Here is a 12,500-nt window from a genome sequence, read left to right as displayed (position 1 = left end):
TAGCTTTACATATTGTGGGAGATAATTAGTACGGCTAAACTGTATGAGACAGGGGGATAATAGATGTGAGTTATATATAGAAGTAATGTACCTAATCTTTACATCGTGGCACAAATTACTTAAGAGCAGGCTGGAAGAAGTCTTAAGATGCTTACATAAACATACTAAAACATTTATGAAGATTAACACACGTTCTCGATAACTCAATATCCCACCCACAGGTGGGGTGGGATTGAAAGATAGAAACACATGTCTAAACTCACCAAATACATGGCCTTTTCTTAACCAACCTAGCATATATTTCTCCTCCTTTCTACTACCCAGCATAAATACCACAGCCACGATCATATCTGAATAGCTGAAAAAAACCCCCCTTCGGTCATGAATGACCATGGGATTGCACCTAAAATGTACCCTCCGAGGCACAAGTCCGGGCAAGGTTGTTTATAGAAGACCAGCAATCGCCCATGCATACCAGCCTTCCCTCTCCACGCCACCAATGCTTACGTATATTTTGGAGATGAAACCACGTAATTGCCTCATCTGCGTTAGAGCAAAAGTTAATCTCGAACGACTGTTCATTGTCTTTCTATAAAAGTTACTCCTCCGCTTTCTCTGCTTTATTTATCGTCCTTTCTCTTGTTTTTCTATATATGCCTTCACTTACTCCCTGCCTTACATTTATAATTATTTCGATCTTGTATATGCTGTTAATCTCTACTTTCTGTTGTCTACTTATCTTTGCTCTTTTACCAATCAAATGGCTTAACCATCCTCACTTCTCTATTATGATGGGGCTTTATAAATATATATACAGAGTATCTTCGACTAAATATGATCTAAGACATATTACAGTTATAGCTTAAAATTGTGTCATTTCATGTTTATTTGCTAATGTCAATTTCGTACTCATATATATATATATATATATATATATATATATATATATATATATATATATATATATATATATATATGCACACTGCTGCATCATCGATCACCAAAGTTCAAAAACAACTGCAATGGTGTTCTTTGAATTTTTCTCACTTTTCTTTATGATTTTCGCGCATGAAATACTCGGATATCTATTTATCTATGAAGAATAGGTATATTAAATCTTGACGCATTCTACTTATATATATATATATATATATATATATATATATATATATATATATATATATATATATATATATATATATATATATATATATGTATATGTATATATGTATATATATATATATATAAACTCTTTTTTTCACACGGGAGCGAACACATGCTACGATGAAGTAGAGAAATTTGAAAAGACAACACGAAACCGGTTATTTCTCCAAATACAATGTTTATATACCCAAAAAATTTTATAACATTTTTCTGACATAATTTAAATATATACTTTAACCATGTAACACAAGTCTTCTGTAGCTTTTTCACTTTTATTATCTTTTATACATCCAACCACGTGCGTTCACATACCAACTTTCTCACCTATATATATATATATATATATATATATATATATATATATATATATATATATATATATATATATATATATATATATATATATATATATATATATATATATATATATATATATATATATATATATATATATATATATATGCTCTGTTACAATTTTCAACTGACTATTCATATCTTCATTGTCATTAGCTCGACTGGTGCGGTTGCCTAATTGATGATTACTTGGATAACGTCTCCCATCATTTGATGTAGGTTGTTAGGTGTTCGATCTTGTCTGAGTATAAATTTGTCTGTATCTATTAGACGTCTTTTGACGTGCTTTTATGTATAAATATATATATATATATATATATATATATATATATATATATATATATATATATATATATATATGTGTGTGTGTGTGTGTGTGTGTGTATGTGTCTGTGTGTGTTTATATGTGTATCTGTATATGTATGCTTGTCTGTGTGTGAGAGAGTATGCTTAGATACATATATATGTGTGTGTATTTCTCGTTTTACACTTTTTTCTTGTAATTTACGCTGGAATAACAGGATATGAGATTGTGGAAACCTCTACTTTCTGTTGTCTACTTATCTTTAAAAAGAGAGTTTTGTTCTTTTGTAACAACAACTGTCCAATATGTTATATTTCTGGAATATATATTCATTTAACAATACCATAGTAAATAAAGAACTGTTTTCTTTTCTATTCTCGTTTGAGTATGTTTTCAGACAAGACTCTCAATCAAGAATAAACTGAATTAATATATATACATATATTGACGTAGAAAAAAAGTTATATATATGTATGTATATGTCCATGTATATATATACATACACACATCACACACACACACACACACACACACACACATATATATGTATGTATGTATATGTATATATGTATATGTATATTTCTATATCTATCTATCTATCTATCTATCTATCTATCTATCTATCTATCTATCTATCTATCTATCTGTCTGTCTGTCTGTCTGTCTGTCTATATGTATGTATATATATATATATATATATATATATATATATATATATATACTTATGTTTACATAAGTAAAAACATTACAATTTAAGTAAAAACATAGGTAGACTAACACACACACACACACACACACACACACATATATATATATATATATATATATATATATATATACATATATATATATATATATATATGTATGTATGTATATATATATATAATATATATATATATATATAAATCTGTTACTGTGTGTGTATGTGTGTGTTGTTGCACTTTTTGTATGTTTGCGCGTGTTTTTGTGTGCGTGTGTGCGTGTTTATGTGTGCGTGTATGTGTGTGTGTGTGTTTGTGTATGTGTGCGTGATTGTGTTTGTGTGTGTGCGTGTGTGTGTTCGTGTGTGTGCGTGCGTGCTGTATTTCTTTTCTGGAAAAATTAAAGGAAATGAAGTGGTGCTTTCGTTTCGTTTCAGCTCCAGTTTCCTTTTCATGTGTTATCAATTTCAACAGGTCCTACCCATGCTCACAAATATTTATATCGCTTTTGTACGATATCTTCTACTGCAATCTAAAGTTTTCTATTGAAGTTTTTATTGAAGCTGGAATCCACCGTCTCTGTTTATTTGATTGCGATTTATTTGTTTATTTTTCTATTTTATTTGTTTTGAGAAATTTCATGTTTGGTATAGTAATTTATTATTTTCATCGAGTAGCTAGAGAAATCCTCAATGGGTGTTTGCTTTTTACATATACCATAATGCATATGAAACCATTCATTCTTCCATTCAATCATCCATCCATCTACAATTCCTCCTAGCGATTCATTTACATATGTGTGTGTGTGTGTGTGTGTGTGTGTGTGTGTGTGTGTGTTTGTGGTCTATTATACGCGTGATATGAGTGCATGGTTGTATTGCTTTTCTTTCTCCTCAGTGCCTCGGATCTCTTTTTCTTTCTATCGCTTCCTCCCACGCAATTCTCTTGTCGGTTGTCCATCATTTACTGCAACGAATCATTTACAATATATTGTAGCACAAAACTGAGAAATCGCGTGGTCTGGTCGTATTGGCTAGGCAGTTGCCTACTCGTTCATTAGATCGTGAGTTCGATTTAAAACCCGGGAAGCACGATGCCTTTCACTAAAATAGCACACAGACACACACAGAGGCATTCACTAACTTATAGCGGCAGCATCTGCCAGACAGAGGTACGATTCAAAAAATCTCAGCTATGAAGATAGTTCAACAGTGGACGATCTTACTTTTTAACCTTTACACTTTCAATAAACAACACGAATGAACCCATTAGCATTTAAATCTGCTAGATCTAAATGCTTGGTGTTAAAATTAGCTAGATTTGGCCTCTCACATATACTTTACAATGTCATTCTAAAAATAAACATTCACATAATCAAAATCTTGAAGCTATGTGATAATACATGATTAATTCAAAACAATGTGAATATGCTCTAAATGTGACAAATACATGTGTATGCTAAAAAGTTAAAACTGGGCAGAAAAGTATTTGTTGATGACACTACCTTCCTAGATAGTGTTAAACCTGAATTTCAATCTACTCATGTGTTTTATATACCCAGTTATTCAGATGGGCTCCTAAACTTACAGTTATCTATAATAAAGTCTATGTTGTACGCAGTTATCCATAATAGTTTCTATAGAGCCGTGTCTGTATGCTCCACTCACTATAAGCAATATCTGTATACTCGGCTTTATGGGAGTCTATAAATCGATAGATTTTTGTTGTAATATCTTTATACTCAGTTCACCAACGTATTATAGTTTCTTTAAACTCAGTTCTCTGTTGAAGTGCCTGTAGACTAGGCTCAAATGTTTTTATTAGCCATGAATGGTATATGAAAATAGATTCTTGTTAAAGCTTATATTGTTTTCTTTTCTTAAATTTATTCAGTATTTCATTCTCCTAGCATTTATGAAACTCAGTTCAAATAGAGCAACGGTCACCAAATTAAAACTCAACCGACCAGAAATCGTGTGGGACCTTAAGAATAAAACGTTATTTTGTAGAAAATCAGTTGCTCTTTCGGTACTAATGTGGTCTGAGAAGTACAGAAGAAAGACAATATCTGCTGGCCATTGATAAATCCAGCACTCATGATGTTCTTTGAGCTTCATACCTATCATTATTGAAGTAATAGGATATATACCAGCCTGCTTGGTGCCAAGTATGGCTGAACTTGAATTCTTGGGAAGAGAATACAACGTACTAATTTATGCACTACAAATGATCAAGATATCTAGAGAGCAATATAAACCTGCAAGATAATCTTAAGATTTATAGGCGTAGGAGTGGCTGTGTGGTAAGCAGCTTACTTACCATCCACATGGTTCCGGGTTCAGTCCCACTGCGTGGCACCTTGGGCAAGTGTCTTCTACTATAGCCCCGGGCCGACCAAAGCCTTGTGAGTGGATTTGGTAGACGGAAACTGAAAGAAGCCCGTCGTATGTATGTATGTGTGTGTGTGTGTATGTTTGTGTGTCTGTGTTCGTCCTCCCAACATCGCTTGACAACCGATGCTGGTGTGTTTACGTCCCCGTAACTTAGCGGTTCGGCAAAAGAGATCGATAGAATAAGTACCAGGCTTACAAAAGAATAAGTCCTGGGGTCGATGTGCTCGACTAAAGGCGGTGCTCCAGCATGGCCGCAGTCAAATGACTGAAACAAGTAAAAGAGTATTTAAAGGATGATAAAATAAGATGCTTTCCTTCAAACCTTGCTATCAAGCAGGTGACCGGTCAAAATTAAATCGAAATTAAAATGTACTTACCTACACCCACACAAACATATATCCACATTACATATCTATGCTATTTATACGATATAACTATCTATTTATCTACCTATCTAAACCTACGCAGTAGACATACAAACGCAATTTTTACCTACTTCTCTGCAGAGTGACAATATGACGAATAGCCTTAATCGATTTTTGACCTTAATAAGAGTCTACATCACTTGAACAATCTGTGACACTAGTAGCCATTCTGTTTATATACCTACCGAATAGCAGCTTCAGAGAATTGGAGTTACTACTTTGCATACCATTAGTGTTTAACCCTTCAATATCAGCAGGCTCTCAAAGTACTGACTCCCTCTGTGTGTGTCTGTGTGCTATTTCCTTCTTTTGTTATATATTTTTCACTAGCGTTCATACACACATAATTTTTCTCGTCTGGCCGTAAAGCCTTTTCTGTTTGTTTTCCTGTCTTGTTTTTTGTCCGCCACTACATTCCTCCATGGTAAGATTTAATTTGTGTATACAAATTTAATTTGTGGTCCATGGGAAGAGCCGTTTTAACGATGCGTCCTGCCCAGCTCTTCGAAACGCCGGTGTTAAAACGGGGGTAGCTGATGAAGTAGAATGTTCTCTATGTGGCTTGTGTGTTTTCTCGTCTACGTTTTGTTTGCAATGTCCTGTACCCAGATATGCACCTATACATACAGGTGGATGTCGGTACGCACATACCTGTACGTATATATGCATATACTCATTTACTATTTGTTTATATATATATATATATATATATATATACATATATAATACTAATATATATATATATATATATATATATATATATATATATATATATATATATATATATATATACGTACATACATACATAGCCCTCCAAACCAGCGGGGTGGAATCATTCGGTCATTTGGAAGACAAAACAATGCGAAGCACCTTGTGACTAGTGGTGTATAACAATATCCGATAGTCTGGTCGATATAGTGATACACATACATACATATGCGCAGGCACGTACACACACACACACACACACACACACACACACACAGACACACACACACACACACACACATGCACGCGCACACGCACACACACACATATATATATAGAGAAAAAATGATTTATGGTAAAGAAATTGTATTCATAATTTTGTAAATTAAGTAAAATATAAAGAAAAATGCAGCAGGGGAAATTATTTATGACATGCTATAAAAATCCCAAATTATTTTTTTATTTATTAATTCACTAAGTATGAGCATTCGTCTTCGGAAAAGTGGGTGTATATATGAGTGTATGTGCGAATGCATGTATGTGTTTTTGTTACAAGTATATATTGTCTGTGTGTCTGTGTTGTACGTGTGCGTGTGCATCTCTCCAAATGTAGGTGGATATGCGCCTCTCTCTTGGTGCCTGCTGTTACTGTGTATCGTGCATCAATGGAAATAACTTGTTAATATATTAAATAAATGAAATATTTAGGTTGCAAGAACATATATGGTCTAAAATTAAATTTTTATTTTTATATTTTGGAAGAAAAAAAATTGTAAAATATTTTGGAAGAAAAAAATTGTAGAATATCTTCTGTTTTTAAATTGCAAGAACATATATGGTCTAAAATTAAATTTTGCCCTTTATTTTTATTTTCTGAAAGAAAGAAATTGTAACATATTTTAGCTATTCTACAAAATGTGCATTAATTTATAGAATTATTCCAAATTATTTTGAGAATAATTATTTTGTTAAGTCTGTTGCAGTGCTTGAAAGTAGATAATATACGTAGATTTTTCATGCCGGGCAAAATAGCGGTATTTCGTCTGTCTTTACGTTCTGAGTTCAAATTCCACCGAGGTCGAATTTGCCTTTCATCATTTCGAGGTCGATAAATTAAGTACCAGTTGCGCACTGAGGTCGAGGCTAATCAACTGAATCCCTCCCCCAAAATTTCGAGCACTGTACCTCGAGTAGAAAAGAATATACATAGATTTTATAATAATATACAAAATATCAGAATAAATCACATAGGTTATGGCATCTTCCTTCGAAAGATGTCGTCCCATGGAAATTTTCAGCCAGTGAGATTCAAACGGAAGCCCACAACATGGAATATAAATGCATTCACTTGTATATTCTTTCAATTGTTTTAGTCATTTGACTGTTGCCATGCTGGAGCACCGCCTTGAAAGGTTTTAGTCGAATGAATCAACCCCAAGACTTATTTTTTTAAGCCTTGTACTTATTCTATCAGGCCCTTTGCCGAACAGCTAAGTTACGGGGACGTAAACAGTCCAACACCGGTTGTCAAGCAGTGATCGGGGCAAACACAGACAGACAGACAGACAGACAGACACACACACACACACACACACACACACGACTAGATTCTTTCAGTTTCCGCCTACCAAATCCACCCATAAGGCTTTGGTCGGCCCGAGGTCATAGTAGAAGACAGTTGCCCAAGGTGTCACGCAGTGGGACTGAATCCGGAACTATGTGGTTGGGAAGCAAGCTTCTTACCACATAGCCAATGTATGTATACGTGCGTGTCCCTCTACCGCTTCACGACCAGTGTTGGTCTTGTTACGTACCCGTGACTCAGTTTTCCGGCAAAAGAGAATGACAAAATGTAGGTGTCTATTTGCTCGACTAAATCCTCTGAAAGCGGTGCTGTGAAGGGTTTTTAGTCAAAACAAGTAAAAGGGAAAAGATAAAATATAAAATGTATCTCAGAAGACTTTCCTTCAAGGAATCCATTTTAATCGTATTTTTATTTTTATAAGCTTACGGGGGAAAATGAATTTAATTCAAACAAAACGGCAAGAACCAACAACAACAGCATAATTCATTTTCATTTCAAATCTCTTTCATTATATTCAATGCTTTATTCATATAATTCATCACCGTTCCTACCTCATCACTGGTTAAAATTAATGCAATTTTTCTCTCTCGCTATGTTACATTAAAAACGCAAAAATCTATTCCATCACCTTGTTTTTCTAATCTTTATTGTCGTTCTTTCTTTTTTTCTTATTTCTTTTCTTTTTTCTTTTCTTTCTTTCTTGCTTTCTTTTTTGCTTCCTTTCTTGCTTGTTCGCTTCCTTTTTTTTTTTTTTTTCGTTTTGTTTTTTTAAATTCTTTCTATTAAATATAGTTTCCTCTTCGCATCTCTTTATAGTTGATTGACACATAATTCAACACGTAAATTAACTAAAGACTATATATCTTTTATTTTTTTCTCTCACCAGAAAAAGAAACCTTCTTCAGCTTTTAGAATGATCAATCATTCTTTTGTTCCGAACTGACAATCTGTTCATATTATATATATATATATATGTGTGTGTGTGTGTGTGTGTGTGTGTGTGTGTGTGTGTGTGTGTGTGTGTGGAGGGGGATATAGAAGTTGAAAAAGTACCGAGATATCTTTATTAATATATTCAAAGCTTTAATTATGTCGCAGCTGTCTTGCTTCTGAAGCTTTGAAGCTTGCCCTATTTGTAGTACCCTTGTGTATGTGTATACACACACACACACTTAAGCGAGCTGCGAAAAAGAGCACGGTTCGTATAGTGAATAGGAAAAGCTTGGTCTGCAATGTTTGCAGTCGTGTATGCTTGTCAAGAGCAGGGCTCATTAGCCACCAACGGAGCCGCAAATGCAAAATATAAGTTAGTCCTAGAGCGCACAATGTTCCTGAAGGTCAGTAATGGTCTACCTCGGTCACAAGTGGACGGCCATCATATATATATATATATATATATATATATACATAAAATTTAAATGAGAGTTTTGACGCTAATATCCATTATTAGGTTATAAGGTTATATTTAACTGTCAATTCAAGTTAAATAAGTAAATTACCTTACACATCCTCAGGGTAAAAAGTAAAAAGTAAACACCAAAAATATAATCTCTTTTTACTTCTTACCCTGAGGATGTGTAAGGTAATTTACTTATTTAACTTGAATTGACAGTCAAATATAACCTTATACAGAAATGTTGACATAGGAAATAAACTTCAATAATAATGGATATTAGCGTCAAAACTCTCATTTAAATTTTTGATATATAACCAAGGAGAATTTTTTGCCATTTTGGTAACGATTACATGTTTATCTCACCAATACATTGTGGAGATATCATTATATGAACACACACACACACACACACACACACACACACACACACACACACACACACACACACATATATATATATATATATATATATATAGGCGCAGGAGTGGCTGTGTGGTAAGTAGCTTGCTTACCAACTACATGGTTCCGGGTTCAGTCCCACTGCGTGGCACCAAGTGTCTTCTACTATAGCCTCGGGGCGTCTAAAGCCTTGTGAGTGGATTTGGTAGACGGAAACTGAAGAATCCCATCGTATGTATGTATATATATATATATATATATATATATATATATATATATATATATGTGTTATTATTATTATTATTATTATTATTATTTATTAATAATAATATCTTTGTATATATATATATATATATATGAGCAATAATAGTAGGATGTTGTATATGCTAGAAACTAGTTGTGAAATTTGACTTATTTAATGATATTGTTGATGCTACTTTGTCGAGATTATGTAGAGGCATAATGGTGGGCAGGAATTTCAGACTCAATTTTTGTCAATTTTAAGTATGGAGATCGGGTTTAACATTCATCTTTGTCTATGTATCAGGATTTTATATAAGTCAGCTGGAAGAAACCTGCTCACATAAATATGTAGTGAGGAATGGCATTCAACATTTCAGTATTTTGAATACCAACTCTGAGAGTACTCATTTTTCATAAATAATTGGAAGTCTACTGAAGCGACTCGAAAGAAACTTGACTTGAGTGAGGTGTCACTAGAAATCTCAAGAAGACTATTTTCTTAATTTGAATTTAAATGTTACAGTTTCTACATTTACATGAAATAGGTCCCTAATGCAATTGTTATTGCTATCAAGAAGGGAATAAAAATCCCTAAAGTTCTTTAAACATTACAGGTGCTGAATGAAAAGGGTTTATATTTCTTCAGACAGATCATTATCAGAGTCGCAAAAGTGTTGGAAATGATTGAAACACATCGTTCTGCAAACGTTCAGACCACAAATATTATTTCGTAATCATGGTTTACACTTTATCTTCACCTTTAAATTTCATTACGGATCTCCCTTGTAGACTCAAATTTAAGTAATTTAAATACATAAAAATGCCAGATATCTATATGCCACCATAGATAGTTAAAAAAAAATAATTGAACCAATATTTTTTCCCTGACAACTCGAATATGTGGTTAATTATTTTTCTGTGAGACATCCAACACGCTTCACAATGCAAGAGCAGTTGTTCAAAGGCACTGCCCATGTCTTCTCAAAAGAAAACCCCTAAAAATACGGATGAGCTTTTAAAACGGATGAACTTTTATAAAATTCACTATTTCCACTGCCTTCTTCAGTGTCGTCTTCACTCTCCTGGTAATGTTTCTTGCTGCCAATGTTTCTCCATGTATGCAGTAATGAGTCCATTTAACATTTTGGGTACTATACTTTGAATATTTGCTCTGAGTTATCTGTATTTTCCTAACATTATAGGAGACCCATTAGTCCTGACCTCTACGCATTTTGACAACCCAATTCAGTTTTCAATTATGAAGTTGTCCAAAATATTAAAAATAAGGTTCACTAGTCATGTGGGTTGGCAATGATTGGAAAAACAGAAAATCTTCAGTAATCGAACCATTAACTTTATACACTATGAATACAAACATATCGATACGGTTAAAAATATCCGTAAGGAATAATATTCACTTAATGCATTCTTTTCACAAACTGATTTTTAACATTAGTAAACATGTCTTTTATTTGTCGCTTCACAATTTTGATAATAGAATCCCATGAAAAATTGAAAATCCTTGAAAATTTGGCATTTGGTCCTCTGCTGCTGTGTGATTTTCTACTCTGCTATTAAATGAGACACTTCATACGATGGATGCTAACATCAAATTTTTATTATATCATTGTCACTTGCTATTGTTTTCCATAGACTTTTGTCGTGAAAGTAGTTGTCGTTTTATTTGGAAATATTCAACATGTTTTCTTTGCGCTTTATTTCTAAATATCGGCGAAATTTGGCTGGCTTCATGTCTTCAAAAAACAACGTTTCAAACACAAGCACACTGTCTTCTCTCGGCTTTCATGGTAGCTGTATATAAATAAGTACATAGGACATATACTCGTCACGTTTACGTGTTTTCCGACTTGATACTTGAGCCAGCATCTTTTCATTTGAACAGGTTGCTTACTTACCTGCATTTTCACTATCTTTCCGCTTTGATGTGTTTTCAGTTTTTAACAAACAATCCTTAATCATCTAGGGATTATAAGGTAAGATATATAACATTTTTTTATCAGGTAGTCAACATCTTTTCGACATAAGCTAAAATATAAAATTTTGAAAAATAAAAAAAAATATGTGTAAAGTATACAAGAATAAAAAGAAATGAATTTGAAGAAAATAAAGATTATGCTGCAGGTTGCACCAGTGGAAGCATACGTTAAACCAAAGATATCTGTAGGAGATAAAGAATTAAAAGTGCTGAAGTCTTTTACTTATTTGGGAAGTGTGCTGTCGGATGATGCAAGTTCGAAGAACTTATACAGAGTGAAGAAGACTTCGAGAGCTTTTGGAAATCTGGAAAGCAGGCTGTATCAGATTAAGCACAAAGATTTCCATCTACAAAACCTGTGCGCTGTTAGCTTTATTGTATAGCTGGGGAACTAGGATGATCTAAAAACACCAAGCTAAGATGCTCTAAATGTTTCACCAATGCTGTTTTAATGTGAAGTGGACCACACATACCCCGAATACCAAAGTTCTGGAGAAAGCTTAAATGACTGCATGGAAGCCATCATCGTTCGGAGTGTTTTAAGGTGGAGTGTACATCTTGCTCGAATGATTAATACTAGAATTCCAGAGTGCCTGTTCTATGAGGAATTAAAGCAAGGAAAGAGGAAAGCCTCGAAACCCAAACAGTAGTAGAAAGACCTTTCTAAGATGAAATTGAAGAAATGCGCTATTTCTGTTGAAATCTGGGAAAAATAAACTGCTTATAGAGTACAGGGGAGTAAAACAATCTTCGATGGTGTAGCGTTATTTGAGAGGAAAAGAACTCAGCATGAGTCATACAAAAGAGTAATTCGGAAGCGGAAGCAAGCAGC

The sequence above is a fragment of the Octopus bimaculoides genome, chromosome 4 (assembly GCF_046866305.1).
Source record: "Octopus bimaculoides isolate indiv1 chromosome 4, ASM4686630v1, whole genome shotgun sequence".
Classification (NCBI taxonomy): Eukaryota; Metazoa; Mollusca; class Cephalopoda; order Octopoda; family Octopodidae; genus Octopus; species Octopus bimaculoides.
Note: the sequence above shows the minus strand (reverse complement) of the source record.